The sequence below is a fragment of the Grammomys surdaster genome, unplaced genomic scaffold, assembly GCF_004785775.1.
Source record: "Grammomys surdaster isolate TR1022 unplaced genomic scaffold, NIH_TR_1.0 271, whole genome shotgun sequence".
Taxonomy (NCBI): Eukaryota; Metazoa; Chordata; class Mammalia; order Rodentia; family Muridae; genus Grammomys; species Grammomys surdaster.
In genome coordinates this window covers 12,332,465-12,356,862 of record NW_021604712.1, presented here as the reverse complement: position 1 = coordinate 12,356,862, position 24,398 = coordinate 12,332,465, and the positions used below count along the sequence as shown (strand labels likewise).

Below are 24,398 nucleotides of genomic sequence, written 5' to 3'. Positions count from 1 at the left end.
TCTCTCTCTCTCTCTCTCTCTCTCTCTCTCTCTCTCTCTCTCTCTCTCTCTCTCTCTCATGCCTAGTGCAATGGCAACCACCATGGAGGAGCAGCAACAGTTCTACCTGCTCCTGGGAAACCTGCTCTAGCCCAACAATGCGGTCCAGAAACAGGTGGAGGAAACATAGGAGTAGGAGAATATCCCAGGCCAGTCCAAGATCATCACATTCCTCTTACAAGCCATCAGAAACACAACAGCTGCTGAGGAGGCTAGACAAATGTCTGCTGTTCTCCTAAGACATCTTTTGTCCCCTGCATGTGATGAAGTCTATCCAGCTCTTCCATCAGATGTCCAGACTGCCATCAAGAGTGGATTGCTAATGATCATTCAGATGGAAACTCAATCCCACATGAGAAAAACAATTTGTGATATTGCTGCAGAATTGGCCAGGAATTTAATAGATGAAGACAGCAACAACCAGTGGCCTGAAGATTTGAAGTTCCTCTTTGATTCAGTCATCTCACAAAACATGGGACTCTGGGAAGCTGCCCTTCACATATTTTGGAACTTTCCTGGAATTTTTGGGAACCAACAACACTGTTTGGACATCATCAAATGGATGTTAGTTTGGTGTATGCAGTATCAGAAACATTCTTCAATCAGGACACTGTTTGCCAAAGCTACAGCTGCCTTCATACTTACCAATGAGAATAATGTTGCTCTGTTCAAACACTTCACAGACTTGCTACCTGGATTCTTAAAGACTGTCAATGACTCATGCTACTAGAATGATGATTCTGTCCTAAAACCCCTTGTTGAGATTGTGGATACTGTTCCAAAGTATTTGTGTCCTCACTTAGAAACAACTCTACAATTATGTCTAAAGTTGTGTGGAGACATTAATTTCAATAATTTGCAGTGCCAGCTTGCCTTTGAAGTGATTGTTATGCTGTCAGAGACTGTAGCTTCTATGTTAAGAAAGTACACCAATATCATTTCACAGACTATTCCTCAGATGTTGGCAATGATGACTGACCTAAAAGAAGATCAAGACTGGGCAAATGCTGATGAGCTAGAAGATGATGATTTCAATAGCAATGCAGTTACTAGTAAGAGTAAATTAGACCGAATGACCTGTGGACTTGGTAGAAAGCTCGTTCTGCCAATAATTAAGGAACACATTATGCAAATGCCTCAAAAACCTGATTGGAAATACTGGCATGCAGGAGTAATTGTCTTTTCTGCCATTGGTGAAGGATGTCACCAGCAGATAGGAGGAATTCTAAGTAAGATTGCAAATTTTGTCTTGCTTTTCCTTCAAGCTCCTCATCCAAGAGTCCAATATGCAGCCTGCAATGCTGTGGGTGAGATGGCTACAGATTTTGCACCTGATTTTCAAAGAAGTTTCATGAGAAAGTGGTTGCAGCTTTGTTTCAGACCATGGAAGACCAAGGCAACCAATGGGTGCAGGCCCATGTAGCGGCTGCCCTAATTAACTTCTCTGAAGATTGTCCAAAGTCATTGCTTATTCTGTACTTGGATAACTTGGTGAAACATTTGCATTCCATTATGATACTCAAGCTCTAGGAGCTGATTCAGAAAGGTGTGAAGTTAGTTTGGGTGCAAGTTGTAACATCCATTGTATCAGTTGCAGATACTGTAGAAGAAAAATTTGTCCCCTACTATGACTTATTTATGCCATCACTGAAGCACATTGTGGAGAATGTAGTCCAGAAGTTGAGACTGCTGAGAGGGAAGACCATAGACTAAATCAGCCTCACCGGTCTGGTTGTTGGGAAGGAGAAATTCATATAAGATACTTCAGATGTGATGCAGATACTGTTGAAGACACAGACAGACTTCAATGATATGGAAGATGATGACCCTCAAATTTCTTACATGATTTCAGCAAACAACTGCTGACAAACTGAAGCACGGGGCTGTCACTTGATATCATTCTGGTTCTTTCCCAGGTTTATGCAGGGATAGTGTGACAATTGTCCCACTCCTGACCCTTGAATGTGAAGTGTCATCGACATGTTTGACAGTAGTCTCGTTCACTCCTCAATAAACAGCATTGAAATACCAAGAAGCCAGTGTAGAACTTCACTACTGTCTATCTTTGATTCCTTTCATGTTGTAATAGAAGGGTGATCTGGTATTTTTTTTAAAGAGATAGTTCTGGCTCAGTGCCTTACCTCTACACTCTGCAGTGTGACTTTAGAAGTTGACTGCTGTCTTGAGTTAATTTAAGCTCAGTTATAATGCAGCTACTCTGTTCATAATGGGTAATCTGAAGGTTTGCAAATTCAACCAGCTTTTTTAAAGCTAAGATTATTCTGGAGATCAAAAAAGGTATGGCATAGGATTTTCACTCCAGGTAGTAATTGCTTTAGAACCACACATAGCTTTTGAATATTTTAATTTTACAAGTATTATGGATAAACTTATTTACTGAAAATTTCAGTAAAATGTGTGAAATCTTGTGTATTAACCTTGTAGCAGTAATTGACTAGCTGTTGATTCCTTTAAGTAATTTTCTAAGGTATCTTAATAGATTTCTGTTGAAATGGTGTTAGCATTTTTATAGTTTATACTAAATTTAACTGTGATACAAAAATGAGTGCCATGCATAAATCACAATTTAAAATTAAACAGTTAGCCTTTTGGCTGGGGCAGACACCTAGCATGTCTGCTCCTGTGAAGACACCATAACCTGAACCTTCCTAGAGCAGCAGATAAGAACCATTCCCAACAACACAACCAACCCACACCACTCTGGAATATCACTCCCCTTAGACCCTTTGCTTGGACCTTTTGGCTGGGGCAGATGCCTGGCTGGTCTGCTCCGTTAAAACACCCTATCCTGAATTTTCCTGGAGCAGCTGGTAAGAACCATCCACCACAACCCTACACCCCAGAAGTGCAACTGAGAGCCTGGGACACTCTTCACTCATTACCAACTCAAACCCCACTCCTCCAGAATACCACTCCCCTTCAACCCCTGATTGGTTATTTTGACTGGGACAGACACCTAGCAGGTCTGCTCCTGTGAAGACACCATATGCTGAAACACCTTAGAGCAGTGGTGGAACCACTGCACTCAGAGCAGCTGAGGAACCACTGCAATCAGAGCAGCTGAGGAACCACTGCACTCAGAGGAGCAGGATTTGAGAAACCCAGAGGAAGCCTGAATAACAGGAACTCTTCCACCCAGGAGCTCAGGATTACAGGATCACAGAGACATCTGGACTCTGAGGAGTGCTGACACAAGCAAGATAACTGGAAAGACAGTCTCCAGTCAGAGATATTGAGTGCAGGTAGCACTAGATTCAACCAAATGGCGAAAGGCAAGCACAAGAATATAAGCAACATAAACCAAAGTTACCTGGCGTCATCAAACCCAGTTCTCCCACCATAGCAGGTCCTGGACAACCTGTCACACCAGAAAATCAAGATTCAGATTTAAAATCACTTCTCCTGAGGATGATAGAGGACTTTAAGAAGGACATAAATAACTCCCTTAAAGAAATACAGGAGAACATAGGTAAACAGGTAGAACCCCTTAAAGAGGAAACACAAAAATCCCTTAAAGAATTGCAAGACAACTCAACCAAAGAGGTGAAAGAATTAAAAAAAAAAACATCCAGGATTTAAAAATGGAAGTAAAAACAATAATGAAATCTCAAAGGGAGACTACCATGGAGATAAAAAACCTAGGAAAGAAATCAGGAGTCATTGATGAAAGTATAACCAACAGAATACAAGAGATAGAAGAGAGAATCTCAAGTGAAGAAGATACCATGGAAAACATTGGCACAACTGTCAAAGAAAATGCAAAATGCAAAAAGCTCCTAACTCAAAACATCCAGAAAATCCAGGATACAATGAGAAGAATAAACCTAAGAATAATAGGTATAGATGAGAGTGAAGATTCCCAAATTAGAGGGCCAGTAAATATATTCAACAAAATTATAGAGGAAAACTTCCCTAACCTAAAGAAAGAGATGCCAATGAACATACAAGAAGCCTACAGAACTGCAAATAGACTAGAACAGAAAAGAAATTCCTCCCATCACATACTAATGAAAACATCGAATTCACAGAAAAAAGAAAAAAATATTAAGAGGAGTAAGAGAAAAAGGTCAAGAAACATATAAAGGCAGATCTATGAGAATTACTCCAGACATTTCACCAGAGACTATAAAAGCCTAAAGATCGTGGAGTGTTATCATACAGACCCTAAGAGAACACAAATGCCAGCCCAGACTACTGTAGCCAGTAAAACTGACAATCACTATAGATGGAGAAACCAACATATTCCATGACAAAACCAAATTTATACAATATCTTCCCACAAATCCAGCCTTACAAGGAAAATAGATGGAAAATTGCAACACAAGGAGAGAAACTACAACATAGAAAAACCAAGAAAGTAATCTTCCAACACACCCAAAAGAAGATAGCTAAACAAACATAATTACACTTCTAATAGTTAAAATAATCGGAAAAAACAATCCTTTTTCCTTAATATCTCTTAACATTAATGGACTCAATTATCTAATAAAAAGAAGTAGACTAACAGACTGGATATGTAAACAGGACACAGAATTTTGCTGCATACAGGAAATGCATGTCAGTGACAAAGACAGACACAACCTCAGAGCAAAGGGCTGGAAAACAATTTTCCAAGCAAATGGTCCCAAGAAACAAGCTGAGATAGCCATTCTAATTTCAAATGAAATAGACTTTCAACCAAAAGTTATCAAAAAATAAGGAAGGACACTTCATATTCATCAAAGAAAAAATCTACCAAGATAAATTCTCAATTCTGAACATCTATGCTCCAAATGCAAGGGCACCAACATACATAAAAGATACTTTACAAAAGCTCAAAACACACATTTCACCCCACACAAAAATAGTGGGTGATTTCACCACCCCACTCTCAGCAATGGACAGATCATAGAATCAGAAACTAAACAGAGACACAGTGAAATTAACGGAAGTTATGAACCAAATGGATTTAATGAATATCTATTGAACATTTCATCCTAAAACAAAAGAATATACCTTTTTCTCAGCATCTCATGGTACCTTCTCCAAAATAGACCACATAATTGGTCACAAAGCAGGTCTCAACAGATACAAAAAGATTGAAATAATCCCTTGCATCCTATCAGATCACCATGGACTAAGGCTGGTCTTCAATAAGAACAAAAACAATGGAAAGCCCACATACACGTGGAAACTGAACAACAATCTACTCATTGATGACTTAGTCAAAGAAGAAATAAATAAAGACTTTTTAGAATTTAATGAAAATGAAGGCTCATCATAACAAAACTTATGGGACACAATTAAAGGAGTGCTAAGGGAAAAACTCATAGCTCAAAGTGTCTACAAAAAGAAACTGGAGAGAGAGAGCATACACTAGCAATTTGACAACATACCTGAAAGGTCTAGAACAAAAAGAAGCAAATATACCCAAGAGGAGTACATAGGAGGAAATAAACTCAGGACTGAAATCAACCAAGTTGAAACAAAAAGAACTATACAAAGTATCAACAAAACTAGGAGTTGATTCTTTGAGAAAATCAACAAGATAGATTAACCCTTAGCCAGATTAACCAGAGGTCACAGAGACAGTATCCAAATTAATAAAATCAGAACTGAAAAGGGAGACATAACAATAGAAACCGAGAAAATTAAAAAATCATCAGATCCTTCTACAAAGGCCTATACTCAACAAAACTGGAAAATCTGGATGAAATGGACAATTTTCTAGACAGATACCAGGTACAAAAGTTAAATCAGGAGCAGATAAATCATTTCAACAATCCCATAACTCCTAAAGGAATAACAGCAATCATTAAAAGTCCCCCCACAAAAAAAAAAAAGCCCAGGACCAGATGGTTTTAGTGCAAATTCTATCAGACCTTCAAGGAAGATATAAAAGCAATTCTCTTCAAACTATTCCACAAAATGGAAACAGAAGGAACACTACAAAATTCATTCTATGTAGCCACAATCACGGTCATACCTAAACCTCAGAAAGACCAAATAAAGAAAGAAAACTTTAGACCAATCTCCTTATAAATATCGATGGAAAAATACTCAATAAAATTCTCACAAACTGAATTCAAGAACACATCAAAACAATCATTAATCATGATCAAGTAGGCTTTATCCCAGGAATGCAGGGATGGAAATTCATCAATGTAATCCACTATATAAACAAACTCAAGGAAAAAACCCACATGAACCTCTCAATAGATGCTGAGAAAGCATTTGACAAAATTCAACATCTCTTTAATACAAAAAATAACTTGGAAAGATCAGGAATTCAAGGCCCATACCTAAACATAGTAAAAGCAATTTACAGCACACCAGTAGCCAACATCAAACTAAATGGAGAGAAACTTGAAGCAATCCCACTAAGATCAGGGACTAGACAAGGCTGCCCACTCTCCCCCTACCTATTCAATATAGTACTGGAAGTCCTAGCCAGAGCAATTAGACAACAAAAAGAAGTCAAAGGGATACAAATAGGAAATGAAGAAGTCAAAATATCACTATTTGCAGATGATAAAATAGTATACTTAAGTGACCCCAAAACTTCCACCAGAGAACTCCTAAACCTGATAATCAACTTCACCAAAGTGGCTGGTTATAAAAACAACTCAAACAAATCAGTAGCCTACCTCTACATGAAAGATAAACAGACTGAAAAAGAAATTAGGGAAATGACATCCTTCACAATAGTCAAAAATAATATAAAATACCTTGGTGTGAATCTAACCAAGCAAGTGAAAAATCTATATGACAAGAACTTCAAGTCTCTGAAAAAAGAAATCGAAGAAGATCTCATAAGATGGAAAGATCTCCCATGCTCATTGATTGGCAGGATTAATATAATAAAAATGACCATCTTTCCAAAAGCAATCTAAAGGTTCAATGCAATCCCCATTAAAATCCCAACTCAATCCTTCAGAGAGTTAGAAATAGAAATTCTCCAATTCATTTGGAATAACAAAAAACCCAGGATAGTGAAAACTATTCTCAACAATAAAAGAACTTCTGGAGGAATCACCTCCAGCAGTCTGACCTCAAGCTCTACTACAGAGCAATAGTGATAAAAACTGCATGGTATTGATACAGAGACAGGGAGGAAGATCACTGGAATAGAATTGAAGACCCAGAAATAAACGCACACACCTGTGGTGACGAGATCTTTGACAAAGGAGCTAAAACTATCCAGTGGGAAAAGGGCACCATTTTCAACAAATGGTGCTGGTTCAACTAGAGGACAACATGTAGAAGAATGAAAATTGATCCATTCTTATCTCCTTATGCAAAGCTCAAGTCTAAGTGGATAAAAGACATTAACATAAAACCAGATACACTGAAACTAATAGAAGAGGTGGGAACGAACGTTGAATACTTGGGCACAGGGAAAATTTCTTGAACAGAACACCAATGGCTTATGCTGTAAGATCAAGAATTGACAAATGGGACTTCATAAAATTGTAAGTTTCTGTAAGACAAAGGACACTGTCAATAGGATACAATGGCAACCAACAGATTGAGAAAAGATCTTTACCAATCCCACATCTGCTAGAGGGCTAATATCCAATATATACAAAGAACTGAAGAAATTAGACTCCAGACAACCAAATAACCCCATTAAAAATAGGGTATAGAGGTAAACAAATAATTCTCAACTGAGGAAACTCGAATGACTGAGAAGCACCTAAAGAAATGTTCAGCATCCTTAGTCATCAGGGAAATGAAAATCAAAACACTGAGATTCCACCTAACACCAGTCATAATGGATAAGATCAAAAACTCAGGTGATAGCAGATGCTGGCAAGGATGTGAAGAAAGAGGAACACTCCTCCATTGTTGGTGGGATTGCAAGATGGTGCAAACACTCTGGAAATCAGTCTGGTGGTTCCTCAGAAAGTTGGACATAGCATTACCTTAGGACCCAGCTATACCACTCCTGGGCAAACACCCAGAAGATACTCTAACATATAACAAGGATATATGCTCCAATATGTCCATAGCAGCCTTATTTATAAAAGCCAGAAGCTAGAAAGAACCCAGATGTCCTTCAACAGAGGAATGGATATAAAAAAAAAAGTCATACATTTGCAAAATGGAGTATTACTAAGCTATTAAAAACAATGAATTTGAGAAATCCTTAGGTAAATGGATGGAACTAGAAAATATCATCCTGAGTGAGGTAAGCCAATCACAAAAGAACACACATGGTATTTACTCAGTGATTTTAGCCCAGAAGCTTGAAATAGTCAAGATTCAACTCACAGACCACATAAAGCTCAAGAAGAAGGAGGACCAAGTGTGGGTGCTTCCATCCTTTTTAGAAGGAGTAACAAAGTACTCAAGGGAGCAAATACGGAGACAAAGTGTAGGACAGAAACTGAAGGAGGGGCCATCTGGCGATCATTCCACCTGGGTATCCATCCCATGTGCAGTCATCAAAGGTAGACACTGATGTGGATGTCAGGAAGTGCATGCTGACAGGAGCCTGATATAGCTGTCTCCTTAGAGGTCTGCCAGAGCTTGAGATAGTCAGAGGTAGATGCTCACAGCTAACCATTGAAATGATCAAGTGGTTTCCAATGGAGGAGTTAAATTGAAGACTGAAGGAGCTGAAAGGGTTTGTGACCCCATGAGGAGAGCAACAATACCAACTAACCAGAGCTCCCAGGGTCTAAACCACCAGCCTTGGAGCACTTAGGGAGGGATCCATGGCTCCAGCTGTATATGTAAGGGAGGATGATCTTGTCAGGTATAGGCGGGAGAGAAATTCCTTGGTCCCATGAATGGTGGATGCCGTGTGTGTAGGAATTCGATGGTGGGGAGGTGGAAGGGGGGTGTATGGGGGCACATCTTCATAGAAGCAGGAAGGGGGATGGGTTAGGGGATTCCTGGGTGGGAGCGAGGAATGAGGTAATGGGATAACATTTGAAATATAAATGAAATATCCAATAAAAAATAAAATAAATCCTAAACAAAAAATACTCAAGGGAGCACATATGGAGACAAAGTGTGGGACAGAAACTGAAAGAGGGTCTGTCTGGAGACCATTCCGCCTGGGAATCCATCCCATTTACAATCATCAAAGTAGACTAGATGCTGATGTGGATGTCAGGAAGTGCATGCTGACAGGAGCCTGATATAGCTGTCTCCTTAGAGGTCTGTCAGAGTCTCACATATTTAGAGACGGATGCTCACAGCTAACCATTTAACTGATCAAGGGGTTCCCAATGGAGGAGTTAGAGAGAAGGAGGTTAAGAAGCTGAAAGGGTTTGGGGCCCCATGAGGAAAGCAACAATACCAACCAACCAAAGCTCCTAGGGTCGAAACCACCATCCTTGGAATACATAGGGAGGGACCCATGGCTCCAGCTGTATAAGTAGGATGGCATTGTTGGGCATAGGTGGGAGATGAGATTCTTAGTTCCATGAAGGCTGGATGCATTGTGAGGGGGAATTCGAGGGTGGGGATGTGGGAGTAGGGGGTAGATCCTCATAAAAGCAGGAGGAGGGAGTATGAGATAGGGGGTTCCTGGGCAGGGGGAGGGGGAAATGGGGTAAAGGGATAACATCTGAAATATAAATAAAATATCCAATTTTTTAACAAAAAGAAAAAAAAAGAAGATAACCATCCAAGAGTCCTGGACATCTTTATGTTCCCTAGGATTAAAGGTGGAAAACTTGGACAATAACAGAACAGTATGGGATTTAAAAAAAAAAAGCCTTCCACCCAATGTAGGGGACAACAAAACAGAATCACTTTGCATGCTTCTTTCCTTAGAAACAAAGTAGAGGGGGACACATTTCCCAGATGCACTTGGGCTCATCGTAGGACAAATTGGATGAGGCTATACCCAATGAAATGAATAAATGAGTCAGGGTAATGCACACACTAGCTGAGAAAGAGTCATCCAATTCCTTTTATCACAGTTTGAGATCACGTGGAAATAAGGAAACTCTTCTTGTAATTGTTTTATTTTCTGTATTTATAATAAGGAGCACATATGTTTAAAAAATTAAAATAAATTAAATATTTCTTTCTTTTTTAAAAAAATAAAATGTTTAGCCCTGTAATGGGATTCTAAGAATGTTCTGTCATTGCAAACAGGATAAATGCTTTAATTTTAATATTAAGCTATTAATCTGTTGACTGTACAAGGTATTTTAAAATGTAGTATGATGGCCTAGGGCAGTAATATTGAAGCAAAAAATATTAAATGATAAATTTGAATTTAAATGTTTACTTACAAATCCTTGATTTTCTGTACCCTTATCAAAACTTCTCTCATTTTCCAGTTTAGATTCTGATATTTCTTCTTCTAGTTCTGCAGACAAATATATATCTTTTGTGTAAAAAATGAACAGTTATGTAAAACAATATTTTATAAAAAGAAATAATTTAAAGTTTTTTAAAAATATTATTTTAATTAGCCATATTGTATATCTATATATTTACATCTTTGGAAGAACTTGCAATTGTAAAAAAATCAACACTCAACTTGTATAGATGCTAGATATTGGCTCATTGGGAATTGTGCTTTTATATGTTTTGTCTAGAAATTCACAAATAACGTATTTTCTCACAACATCCACATTCAAAGATACTATAGGAAAAAAATGCATTGACCTATGAACAGTTCTCTACCTTGTAATAGTATTTCCTTAAATATCACGATAATAAAATCATTAGAAGTATTCTTAGTTTAACATAAATTTATTAGTGAAAAGCATAGCACACTTATGCTTTTAACTGATGTGTTGCCTCTTTATGACACATTCTAGTACATGGAGTCACTCAGATATGTATTTCTCTTTTAATAGAAAAAAAATGATTGTTTTCATTGGGGCTACCAGGGTTCTTTACTGATGTTTAAGTTCTTCTGTGCCCCTTCCACTAGAACCAACTTTCTTCCATGTGCATCCATTTTTCTCCTTGGTAAGTAGGAACTGTATTTTGAATCTTACACCAGGAGTTCTCATTTGTTTTTGTTTTTATTTTCTTTAATTACTTTGTGTATTCCTGATAGGTCTTGATATTGGGTTTTGAAATTCCAGCCATGGATTCTCTACTAAAATTCCTGATTACACATAGATAGATTGAGTTTCAGAGAATAAGTACAGAGAAATAATTAGATGTAAAAGCAAAATATAGGTATATAGGTAAGTAACTGAATTTTCAGTGACAGCTCCGCCATATGATATTGCATTCAATTTTATTAAAACATATTATATGCATGCCTCATTAATGTCATTTATTTTCCTTTTAAATAAATTACAAAGCACTAGGAGATCTATAACAACACAAGAATTGATTTTCTTTTTTGAAGATGAGGTATATTGCTGTTTGTCCAGGACAGAGGAGAATCTCTAAACTCAAGTATGTCGCTGTCTTAGCTTTTCAGATACCTTTGATTATAGGTGTGTATTCCAAGACCCAGGTCTACCTAAATCATGTTTAAACTTTAAGCAAGCCTCATTAGTTTCACGATTGCTTCCTATAAGTTTCTAACAAAGAGATTGCACACTGGAACTGTTAAGGCAATGGAAGTTGAATAATAAATATCAAAGTGTATCTTAGATTTATAAATACCTTATTTTGTGCTTGTGAATGTTTCTAAACCATGTATGCCATTAATAAATGGCATTATTATCATCAAGAAATAATTGGCATAAGATGACTTTGAGCATTTAAATGTACTAAATATACATTTATCATAAAAATTTGACTCAAAAAATTTACCTGGTTGAGATTGTTGTGGTTCAGACTTGGGTTTGTAGATTGGATGAGAATAATCCCTAAGCTGAATGAATTTTGAAATGAGATAATTAATCAATGTCTTAGACTTCAGTCAATATATAATTATTCAATATAAATATTAAAAGGCAATTACCTCTGGGTGTGGACATTTGTCAGCCCACACTAAAAATGAAAGGGCACATAATCAATCCTATGCACAATCACAAGTCCAAAACTATCTTTGTGAAAGATTTGAGTGGTAATGGTTTTCATCCCCTTATTTCAAAAGAAAAAATCTGATTATTTTACTAGGTAGAATAGCAGCTGACAAAAATATACTAAAATACAACAACAGAAATTTACAGATTCAATGTTATCCCCATCAAAATTCCAATATAATTTTTCAGAGAATTTGAAAAACAAAGCAAAATAAAAACTAAAAAGGAACCTTTCAGCTTAGTTTGGAAACATAACAAACAAGGAAACAAACACAAACAAGATAGCTAAAACAATCCTAAATATTAAAAAATGCTGGAGTCATCACTATCCAAGATTTTCTGTTTTATTACTGAGCCATAGTAATAAAACCATCATGGTATTAGCATAAAAATAGACATATTGGTGAATGAAATTAAATTGAAGATTCAAACATAAGTTTAAACAGTTATAGGCACTTTATTTTTAATAAAGAAGCCAGAAATATGCGTAGATAAAAGAAAGCATGTTCCACAAATGACACTGAGCAAACTTGATGGCTGCATGAAGAAGAATGCACACAGAACTGTATTTATTACCCTTAACAAAACTGGACTCTAAATGGATCAAGGAACTCAGTATAAGGCCATATACCTTGATTATGACACAAAAGAAAGTGGGAAATTAGGCTTGAATTCTCTGGTACAGGGGAGAGTTTCTGAAGAGGAAAACTATAGCACAGGCACTTAGACCAACATTGAATAAATGGGACCATATGGCCTTAGGGCTAGCTCTCCTGACTGCCTCAGGTGGTAAGGGATGTAGCACAGCATCAACTCCACACCTCTACCATCTCACTGCAGACGAGAGGCTGGGCCAGCATTTCCAAACCCGTAGGATAGCTCAGCTATGCATTCACCACCGCAGCCAGCTCTGCTGTGCTGTCCAGGTAGGGTGTAGGACTAGCTCTGCCCAGCACTGTAGCTGTAGAAGGCCTTGCACTATGCCTTGGCAGCACAGTAAAGATGGCCCTGGTTATGGGGCAAGGGTGAACCTGTGCCACAGTGTGAACATGTGAGTTCTAGACTTGCCACTCCTCTGCTAAGAGAGACACTGGTGCTGAGTCAATGCCTTCCTCCCCTTTACCCCTTGCCAGCTGCAGCACTTGGGAGGCAAGGTCCTGCACCTTGTTTGGACAGCATAGTAGAGCTAGCCCTGGTGGAGGAGACATGGATGAACCCGTTCCAAAGACATGAGTGTAAGAGAGCTGTCCCCACAATCCTTCAACTATAAGGTGGTTTGTGCCCAGGAATGATGTCCTCTACCTCCTAACCCCTCACCACCTGAAGCAGTTGGAAGAACTTTCTCTTACCCTCACCAGCTGTACCTTACCTGGGCAGCATAGTAGAGGTGGCCTTGTTGGCAGGGGTATAAGTAAAAGAGCCCTGTGGGCAAGACTAGGGAGAGTTGGCCCCACCACTCATCCGAAGTAAGGTGGCATGGGAACCTGGATGATGATCTCCCTAACAGATGCTTGTCACTTGCAGAAGTTCCAGACTTCGCCCAGAGGTAATGAGATCGGGGGAGATATTTTTGCCACTCGCTAGTTGTAACACTCAAGAGAGTAAAACCTTCACAAGGCCGGGGAAACACAGTAGAACTGGTCCTGAGGGCAAGAATGTGGGTGAGCCAGCCTCAAGAGTGTGAGATCAGGAAGTGGGCAGTGGTGATGCATGCCTTTAGTTCCAGCACTTGGGAGGCAGAGGCAGGTGGATTTCTGAGTTCGAGGCCAGCCTGGTCTAGAAAGGGAGCTTCAGGACAGTCAGGGCTATACAGAGAAAAACCCTGTCTTGAACCTCCCCCCTCAAACACAAAAACCAGAGTGTGAGATCAGGAGAGCTAGTCTGGCCTTCTGTAGATGAAAGTATTCTTAGGCCTATCCTGAAGAGTGTTGGAGAGCTAGCCCTCATGGTACAGATGAAGGAGATCAGCAGGCTGAGCAGCTCAGCTACCATCTAGGCACAGGTTCAGGGTTTTGAGTTGGCTCACTCCAAAATCAACATAAATTTTTAGAGTGTTTTTATCCAAATCAGTAGGATCTCCATGACACAGGGCAAGAACAGAATAATCAGGAGGAGAGAGTCCTGGTGAGGATACAATATTGATGATGTGGCAAAAGACAGAGACCTCCATCAGGCTAATACATCAGGCTAATTACAATGAATATTTGCAAGTGATATATTGACAGAAAGGTGTTACTGTTGGGTACACTGTGACACATTACACTTTCCACCCAAAATATTTTTATGCTCTGCTTTGTTTTATTTTGTTGTTGGTGGTGGTGGTGGTGCTGGTGGTGGTGGTGGTGTGTGTGTGTGTGTGTTGTTTTGGGGGGAAGGTTTCAGGGGTGGAAGGCAGATACAAGGGGACAGGAAGATGAGATAGATCAGGGTGCATGATTTGAAACAAAGAATCAATAAAAAGTTAAAAATAGATACATAGATGAGAGAGAGATAAATGATAGAAAGATGATAGAGAGATGATAGATAGATAGATAGATAGATAGACAGACAGACAGACAGACAGACAGACAGACAGATAGATAGATAGATATTAATGGGGGCTCATGAAAATAAAAACTCTGTGTGGTAAAAGACACCAGCAGTTAAGTAAATATCATGCTATGGAATAGAAAAAAATTGTACACATTTCCACATCTGATATTCAGTCAGAATCTAAAATATTTAAAGAACTAAAATAAATTGAACTCCCAAAAAAACAAATAATTTCTCAAAAATATATTCAAAAATAAACAGGGAATTTTCAATTGATTAAACACAAACTGAATTGGAAACAGCGTAGATGTCCTTTACCTCAATATATAATGAAGTATTTTGCTTCTGTTAAACGTGGAAATTATGAACAGAATCTGGTGACTCCTGTGGTTACATTAGGGAAAAACTGGAAGAAGCTGAGGAGGAGGGTGGCAACATAGGAAGACCTGGAGTCTCAACTAACCTGGACTCCCAGGATCTCTCAGATACTGGGCTAACAACCAGGAAGCATACACCAGCTGATAAGAGTCTCCCAACACATATACAGCAGAGGACTTCTGGCTGGACTCAATCAGAGAAGGTGCACTTAACCCTCGAGAGACTTGTGGCCCCAGGGAGTAGAGAGTTCTCGTGGGGTGAGAGGAGTGGGAACATCCTCTTGGAGACAGGGTGTGGAGGAGGTGTGGGATGTGAAATAGCCAGAGAGTGAACTGGGAGGGGGACAAAGTCTGGACTGTAAAAAAAGATTAAAGAATAAATTTTTAAAAAGAAAAAATAGAAAAAAGTAGAAATTATGAAATATACAGGTAAACAAATGGACCTAGAAAAACGTGAGTGAGGTAACACAGATCCTAAATACAAATATTGTATGTTTTATTTTATATGTGTGCTAAAATCCATAGAATCACAGAGATTCTATATCAAGTAAGAGATGTCAGGGGAGGATCACTCAAGTAAGAGGAAATACATTATATAGTTGGAGGGTGTGGGAGATTTAAATGAGAAGGCAATGGGGAAGAAGAATTAGAATGGTGAAATGGGGAGGAATAAGTCATTTGAAAAATCATATGGAAACTTATTACTGTAGAAACATTCTAAAAATAATTATGAATATGAAATAAATCTAAATCGAGTCTCTATTGGCCAAAAAGAGCAAAAGCTCAAGAGATAGCACATACTGGATAGGATGTGAGACAAGGGGAAAACTCCTTTATTGCTGGTGAGAGTGCAAACTCGTACAACTACTTTGTATATCAATTTGTCGTTTTCTCAGAAAACTAGGAATAGTTTTACCTCAGGCCCTTTCTATATCACTCCTGGACATAGACTCAAAAGATTCTCCAGTATTTCACAAAGACCCTTGCTCAACTATGTTCATAGCCATTTTATTTGTAATAGCCAGAAACTAGAAACAACCTAGATGCCCCTCAAATGAAGAATGGATAAAGAGAAGGTGGTAAACCCACACAATGGAGTACTATTCAGTTATTAAAAACCAAGATAACATGAACTTTGATGTCAAATGGATGGAACTTGAGAATATCATACTGAGTGAGACAACCCAGTCCCAAAAGGACGTGCATGGTATGTACTCAATTATAAGTGGATATTAGCCATAAAATATAGGTACCATATTACATTCCACAGACCCAAAAATGCTAAACAAAATGTAAGTCTCAAGTAAGAAAGCTTGAATTTCACTTAAAAGGGGGGATAAAATAGTCCTAAGGTGTAGATGGAAAGAAGGATCTTGGAGAGAGGGGGGAATGGAGGAATTCACAATTAGGTGTGGGGAAGCACAGAAGAAATGATTAGATGGCCATGAAAATAAATGGAAATCTGAAACTTATGGGGTGGTAAGGTAGGGGCATCTCCAGGATGAGAAATGGCCTGGGACAAGGAAGGTACCCAAGAATCAATGGAGATGACCTTAACTATGATTTACTACATTTGTGGTATGGTACCACAAGAGGTCACTTCCTTTATCCAGACAGGAATCCCAGCGGATCGATAGAAACACCAACCCACCCACAAAATTTTCATCCCAAAATTTATCCTGTGTACAAGAGATGTAATGGGATGGAGCTGAGACTGAGGGAGTGGCCAACCAATAACTGGCCCAGTATGAGACCTATCCCATAGGCAAGCACAGACCACTAACACTGTTAATGATATTCTGTTATGCTTTCAGACAAGAGCAAGTTGTCCTCCAAGAGTCTCCATTCAGTAGTTGACTCAGACAGATACAGACACCCACAACCAAACAGTAGATAGAGTTTGGGAATTCTTATGAAAGAATAGGATGAAGGATTGTGGGTCCTGAAGGGGATAGGAACTCCACAGGACGACCAAAAGAGTCAACTAACCTGAATCCTTGGGGCTTTCAGAAACTGAACCACCAACCAAAGAACATACATGGGCTGGACCTAGCCTTCCCAGTTCATAAGTAGCAGATGTGCAGCTTGGTCTTCTTGTGGGTCCTGAACAACTGGAACAGGAGATATCCTAAAAGCTGTTGCATGTATGTGGGATATGTTCTAGCTGGGCTGTCTTTTCTGACTTCAGTGAGAGAGGAAGTACCTAGCTTCACAGAGATGTGAAGTGCCAGGGTGGAGGATACAAAGGGGTGATCCCACCTATCCAGAAGAAAAGGGGATGGGGGAAAGATTGTAGGAAGGGGTGATAGAGAGGGGACAATGAGTTGTATATAAAGTGAATAAGTAAAAAATTAGTAAATTTCTTAAAATGAAAAAAGCAGAGGTGCCCAAATAAGGAGGCTTCAACCTCACTTGAAAGGGGAAAGGAAATAATTACCATAGGAGGAAGAGGAAGGAGGGAAGCTAGGTGTGAAAGAGGAGGGAAAGAGAAAAGAAAAAATAGGATTAGATACAGGGAAAGGACAGGAGAGAAGCTCAGAGGACCAAGAGAGTAAGTGGAAATAAGCAGCCTCATGAAGTGGGAAGTGGGTGGACCCTCTAGAGCATACCAGAGACTCAGGAGGTGAGACATTCTCAGGACTCTTTGAGGGTGACTATAGCCAAAATGACAAACATTGTGGAAAGAGAACTCGAAGAATCCACCCCCAGTAGATAAACAGAGCCTCAAGAGGATGGACAGGGTTGCTAACACACAATCAAAATTCCTGACCCAGAATTGTTCCTGTCTAAAAGGACTGCAGGTACAAAACTGGAGAAGAGACTGGGGGAAAGGAGGCCCAATGATCACCCCAACTTGGGATCCATCTTATGGAGGGGGACACCAAGGCCTGACACTATTATGCTATAATGTGCTTACAGACAAGAGCCTGGAATGGTTGGCCTCACAGAGGTCCTACCAGCAGCTGATTGAGACAGAAGCAGATACTTACACCCAACCACTGGACTGAAATTAAGGACCACTATGGTTGACTTAGGGGGAAAATTGAAGAAGCTGAAAGGGAGAGTGATCTCATAGGAAGACCAGCAGTCTCAACTAACCCACACCCCAGGGAGCTCCCAGGGTCTAAGCCACCAACCAGAAGCATACACAGAGTGATTCTAAGTCCCTGAATCATATGTAGCAAAGAGCTACCTGGTCTGGCCTCAGTGGGAGAAGATGTGTTTAATCTTCAAGAGTCTTGAGGCTCCAGGAAAGGGGGAGTCCTGGTGGTAGAGGAGCACCCCCTTTGAGGCAAGGAAGAGGAAGAATGAGATGAGGAATTCTGTGGAGGGGGGTCTGAAGAGGGGCAACAACAGGAATGCAAATAAAATAATTTAAACTTTAGCAAAATTAACTTGGGCTTTGCTTAAAAAATGAAAAAAAAAATTGAAAGCATGTGAAAATTTTGGTTACATGTAATTGAGTCAATGGCCACAACTTTGGAAACTCCCAAATATCTCAGGTATAAGAGAACATATGGATCTTCCTGTGACTATATAAATTTTATACATTGTTCAAATTCAGTAACATCTGAGTCTTATTATAATTTTGATTATTTTTGCCTGACTATAAATTTACTTAGTGATTTCTTTAGATAATAAAACCTATCATTAACTTGTCTTAAAAAATTCTCTTCATGATGATGCTCACCTTGACTTACTTCAGTTTTGTCTGTATCATTTCCTGTGTTGAATGAATGGCTAGCTTTCCTGAAAGTGTCTTGCAATGGATTAGGGTCAAAGACATTCTGTCAAATGGTATTAGTAATGATAAGTGTCAGAAAGGTCTTATCTTCTTTCTATGAATATATTTTTTATTTCGACCTTAAGAAAATTATACTTGAGAACATATAAAGTATATTTTCAAAAAGATACTTTAGTGGAGAATCTTATAAATACATTCAAGTTTAAGTCCATCTTTTATTTCTCATTGCACACCATTATATGCAAGTAGTACAGAAAAGAGTATGCACATCTATACACAGAGTGTTACCTGAGTTGCAGATGTCAATACAGGTTAACTAATTTTATATCATAATATCTAAAACAAATTTGTATTTCTTGGTAAAATTGGAAATTATGAAGTAAATATTGGCATTCTTTGTAAGGCCATTTCTCTAACAAATACAAGATTAAACATGAAGTATAATAACAATGACACTGTTTGTGTAGTTAGGCATAAGAGAAGATATGCCATGGTTAAATTTATTTATAATATGTCATGATGAGTGTTATAATAAAAGTAGAAATGGCTTTATTTTGGTAAAAATGAGCTGACTAAACTGACACATTTTATTAATTTCTTATAGACAGAAAACTTTGAGCAAAATGATAAAGAAGGCAAAAGTGTTTTTCTATATTATCTTTAAGTAATAAAATTAGAATACAAAGTGTGTGTGGCATTGAAATAGGTCTCAGTCAACTAAAATACTCCCCAAACACAGTATTTTCCTAATTTTGTCAACGTGTTTCCAAAATAAACACATTTTGCATTTTCATCACTCAGGAATTTTATAAGTTATGAGATGATGTTGTCATCATCAGTCATGCCAGCCTAATAGACAGTAACTGAGTGGACACATACAAATATGTATTTTCTAAGACATTTCAACCTTCATTCTTAGATCTCTCATAACAATGTCTCTCCTCTTCTATACTAATGACATGCATCCTTAAATACCCCCAATATCATATATTTTAACTACACTAAAATGCTTCTTTCTGAAATAAAACAGTTGCTTCTTATTTGTTTTGCATTCTATTCTATTACTATGTCATAAGCTTCCATGAGGAAGATTCAATGCTTAGTTTCTCAGCATATAGCAGATATGCACCATAAAGGCTTATACAGATTCAAGAGCTAAAAATGTTTTCAGAACATCCTCATGTTGCAGTAAGTTCATTACTGCGTGCTGTATCTCTGAAAAGATTGTGGAAAAAGGAAATATATAGTGTCTTGAATCCATGTGAATTCTCTATACTAACTCAATTCCTAATATGTGTTTATTAAGGGCACTGGATAGGAATTTGGAAATAATTGAGGTTTTCCACTGAAATGAGCAAAAATCATTTTAGTTGTTGCTTTACAATTAAGCTTCTTTTCTGTAATCAAACACTTTTAATATGCAGTTTACTTGATTACAGATAATATGATTGTATTATCTCTTCAAATAAGGATCTTGAAATTATTCAATGACCATAGAGGGGAAAATGCCCCTTGGTATGACTGAATCTAATCAACACATCACAAATTTAGTTCCTTCAAACAGAATCATCTTTTGTAAATGAATCCAATTGTGAAGTCATTAATTTTTATATTATACATTATTTGAAATACAGAGTAATGAGACCCTCTATCCATGAAGAAAGCTTGACATAAGCACACATATAATCACATAATCATTTACTGCACAAGAAAAGATGACTGCCTGTGTGACTGATTTCTAAGTATGCTATGATTTATAGCAGATAAAAGTATTTTATTTTAATATGAAATCATCACCTATTGACTGCATGCAATAGCATTAAAGATAGTTTACATTGGTTTATGGTGATATCATTAAAACAAACAGGATTAAATAAGAAATTTAAATATAAAAAGATACATACCAATTTTTGGTATCCTTCATTCTTATTACAAACATTTTTATTTTCCAGTCTTAAATCCAGTACTGTGTCTAATCCTAGTTCTTTTGACAAATACACATATTTTATTAAAATATAAAATGCAATTAGATAAATAATGGTCTATCATAAGAGATTAAAATATATATGTATTTAGAATTTTTAAAAAGTTGACTCTCATTAAGTGTTTCAATGAAAGATCATCTATAGATAAAACCCTACATCCTAGATAAATCTTCTAATTATAGAAATAGTGGCATATCACTTTTAAAGACACTACATGTAGCCTGGTACATGTCATACAATTTTTTGAACAGTTTATCAAGAAATTAATAAATGACAATGCTTTCTAAAAGTCACCTTTTAAGATGTCATATACATGAACACATTTGTTACATGCCACCCCACACACACACACACACACATTAAAAGCACTTGAAAAAAATGGGAACTAATAGAAATGAGCAAAATATTTTCTGTTGTAAGACCTGAGTGCTATAAATGCCACATTTTCAGACAGGATTTGAAAGAATTGACCTGGAACTTAGTTAGAGACCTACTTTTGTAATATGATAATGTGCTATGCAAAGTACCAAGGGAGGTAGGCAGTCAATAGCTTCACCAGCAGAAAGTAATTCAACCCAAAATGTCTATGAGCCTGGCAAGATATACTTTATAGTATGATAGTAGCACTTTTACTTTTGAAGTAAGCAACTGCTGTCTCATTGGTCTTAAGCCCCACTCAATGAACAACCCATGACTGGTACTACAAACCTAATCTACTACCCATGGAGGTAGACATCATAGACCCTAGATCAACCTCCCGATACCATTTTTATATCAGTGTAGTTGCTGTATTCTAAATATGATTCATATAGCCAGTTATGCCCACAGAAAAATGTAGCTCTCATTTCTCATCAACAAAGTTCCTTTATGCAGCAGACAGGAGTATTACAGATATCTACAATAACAAAAAATGTTTAAAAGTGACCGTATAGTGCCCAACCCCGACTTACATAGCTCTAAATGTAAGCTTCAGGGAAAATAGCGAAAGTGGGGAAAGAGAGATTATATGATCAGGGACACTTGCTACTATATACCATCTTCCATGCATGACTTGGATGATAGTACTATGAAATTAGGAAAGTATCATTTCATAAAAATACATCTAAATAAGGACAACACCAGCTGAGATGCTAATATGGATGAAGGAAATCTCAAAATACACATCCCTAGATGAAGAGTTGTAGGCAATCAGTTGCTGTTAAGAGAAGACAAACTAGGTTTTTTTTCCCAAAGATGAGCTCTGTAATAGGTTATACAATTGCAATAGTTCACTTTACTTTTATATGTAACCAACACTAAACAGATATAAACACACACACACACACACACACGAGAGAAAGAGAGAGACAGAGAGAGACAAAGAAGAAAGATAGAGAGGTGTTATTAACAATAGTATAGACAAAGAAGTCACAAGCTTGAGGAAGAGTGGAAGAGTCAGGAGTACAGGAAGAGTTGGAGAAATAGTGGGAAAAGTTAAAATGATGTAAATACATTGAACAGGAGTGATATTCTCAAAAATATTTTCAAAAGTAAAATAAAAGGCAATTCTTTTACTGAAACTGTTCTGTCAACACTTGGATGAAAATTGTTCTGCCCTAATATATTGACATTTTAATTCTGTTTTAATTAATAAGAAATTAGTAGTTCATTTTAATTGGCTAGGTGATCTGTGATCATTAAAAAACCTTCTGTCAATTAATATTACAAGATAAGTGTACTCATTACCTTTTTGTTCTTCTATATCTTCATATTTTTTGGAAACTTCTGCTAATTCATACACACCATTTTCCATAATAGACTCAGGAATGCCTTGCTAAAATTCATAATAATAAAGAGACATCAAAATGAACTGAATTTCATATTTTGATTAAATTTGAAAGTAAGAAATAATTAAAATGCAGAATATTTTCATAGATAATATTTTGCATACTCTTGAGGTCATCGTGTTTCCCTCGTACATTCTCATATGGTAAAACCCAAGTCAAAAAGCAGAAATAAAAATCCATCTGCAGAAATCAACTAGGAACTTTTAAGTTCCTCCTATGAAAATTATATTTCTTACCTAACTGAAATATGCTTTAGAAAGTACATACTTATGTGATAATTGTTAGTGTGCTTGCTATATCAAAGCATTTAATTTTTAAATAAATTTTATTAAGAAAAATCAATTAGTATTAGAATAAGATACTTCGATTGGTAATAGAATACAAACTATGCCATCTGGAGAAAACTTCAAACATTTAGGAATCAGTTTTGTTTAGGAAAATAAAGATGTAAAAACTCTCAAATAAGAAAATTTAGAGATAGAGGAAAAGAGTTTCACAAAATTAAAACACAATATGTGAACCTGGTTAATTTACATAAGATGCATAAACATTCATTGAAATATGAAAGCTCTTCCACCATGAAGAGACGATGTCATTAGAGTTTAGTAAGCATTAATGTGAAGGAAAGCATCAGAATATTCCAGGTACCTGCTAATTCTTGGCAATGGTAGAGGGAATGTCTTTGTGTAATTACATATTGAGCAGTTTTAATACACCAGCATGAGGTATAAAAGATAATCTTGAATTCACATATAATTCTATTCTATTCTCTAAATAGCATGACAATAATATCACTTTATATTTAAGTCACATGACTAGAAACCTTAATTTAGAAAAGTTGTCCAGTGAAACATCAGTGTCATTATGCAAGTTGAGGATTTGTAAGTCTTCACATTTTGTTGAAATACATGTCAATCTGATCCCAACATAAAAAAAAACGGACAAAGAAAGGAGTAAAAAAATTCTAATTGACTATATCTTGACTTCCAAGTTTAAACTAACTATGAATATATTTTAACAATAAACTATACGGGACGGTTGTGTGGCTGAATTATAGAAAATTTGCCCTGAATTCATTAGCTCCAGATTTGACTTACTACTTTTGAAAAAGGAAAATAAAAATAAAAAGAAGGATGATGAGGAGTAATAGAAGGAGGAAACGGAGATAAAACTACAAAACTATAATCACAAATGATCTAGGAGGCCTAAAAACAGAAAGCATAACTCCTCTTTTTTGAAATTTAAATGTTTGAGGTATGTACTCTCATTTATTTTTTTCAAATTTTTTATTGGATATTTTATTTACATTTCAGATGTAAATGTGTCAGACTCTGGCAGACCACTAAGGAAATAGCTATATCAGGCTCCTGTCAGCATGCACTTCCTGACATCCATATCAGTGTCTACCTTTGGTGACTGCACATGGGATGTATACCCAGGTGGAATGGTGTCCAGATGGCCTCTCCTTCAGTTTCAGGGGTACAGAACTAAACAAAGAATTGTCAACTAAGAAAACTGAAATGGCCGAGAAGCACCTAAAGAAATGTTCAGCATCCTTACTTATCAGAAATATGAAAATCAAAACAACCCTGAGATTCCAACTCATACCAGTCAGAATGGCTAAGATCAAAAACTCAGGTGATAGTAGATGCTGGCGGGGGTGTGGAGAAAGAGGAACACTCCTCCATTGTTGGTGGGATTGCAAGATGGTACAACCACTTTGGAAATCAGTCTGACGGTTCCTCAGAAAATTGGACTTAGCATTACCTGAGGACCCAGCTATACCACTCCTGGGCATATACCCAGAAGATGCTCCAACATATAACAAGAACATATGCTCTACTATGTTCATAGCAGCCTTATCTATAAAGGCCAGAAGCTATAAAGAACCCAGATGTCCTTCAACAGAGGAATGGATGCAAAAAATATGG

At 37.3% G+C, this 24,398-nt stretch overlaps 1 pseudogene; it reads left to right on the top strand.

The window, feature by feature from the left end:
* Positions 1 to 244: 244 nt before the first annotated feature.
* Positions 245 to 13,272, top strand: LOC114628748 (annotated as a pseudogene).
* The last annotated feature ends 11,126 nt before the right edge of the window (positions 13,273 to 24,398 follow it).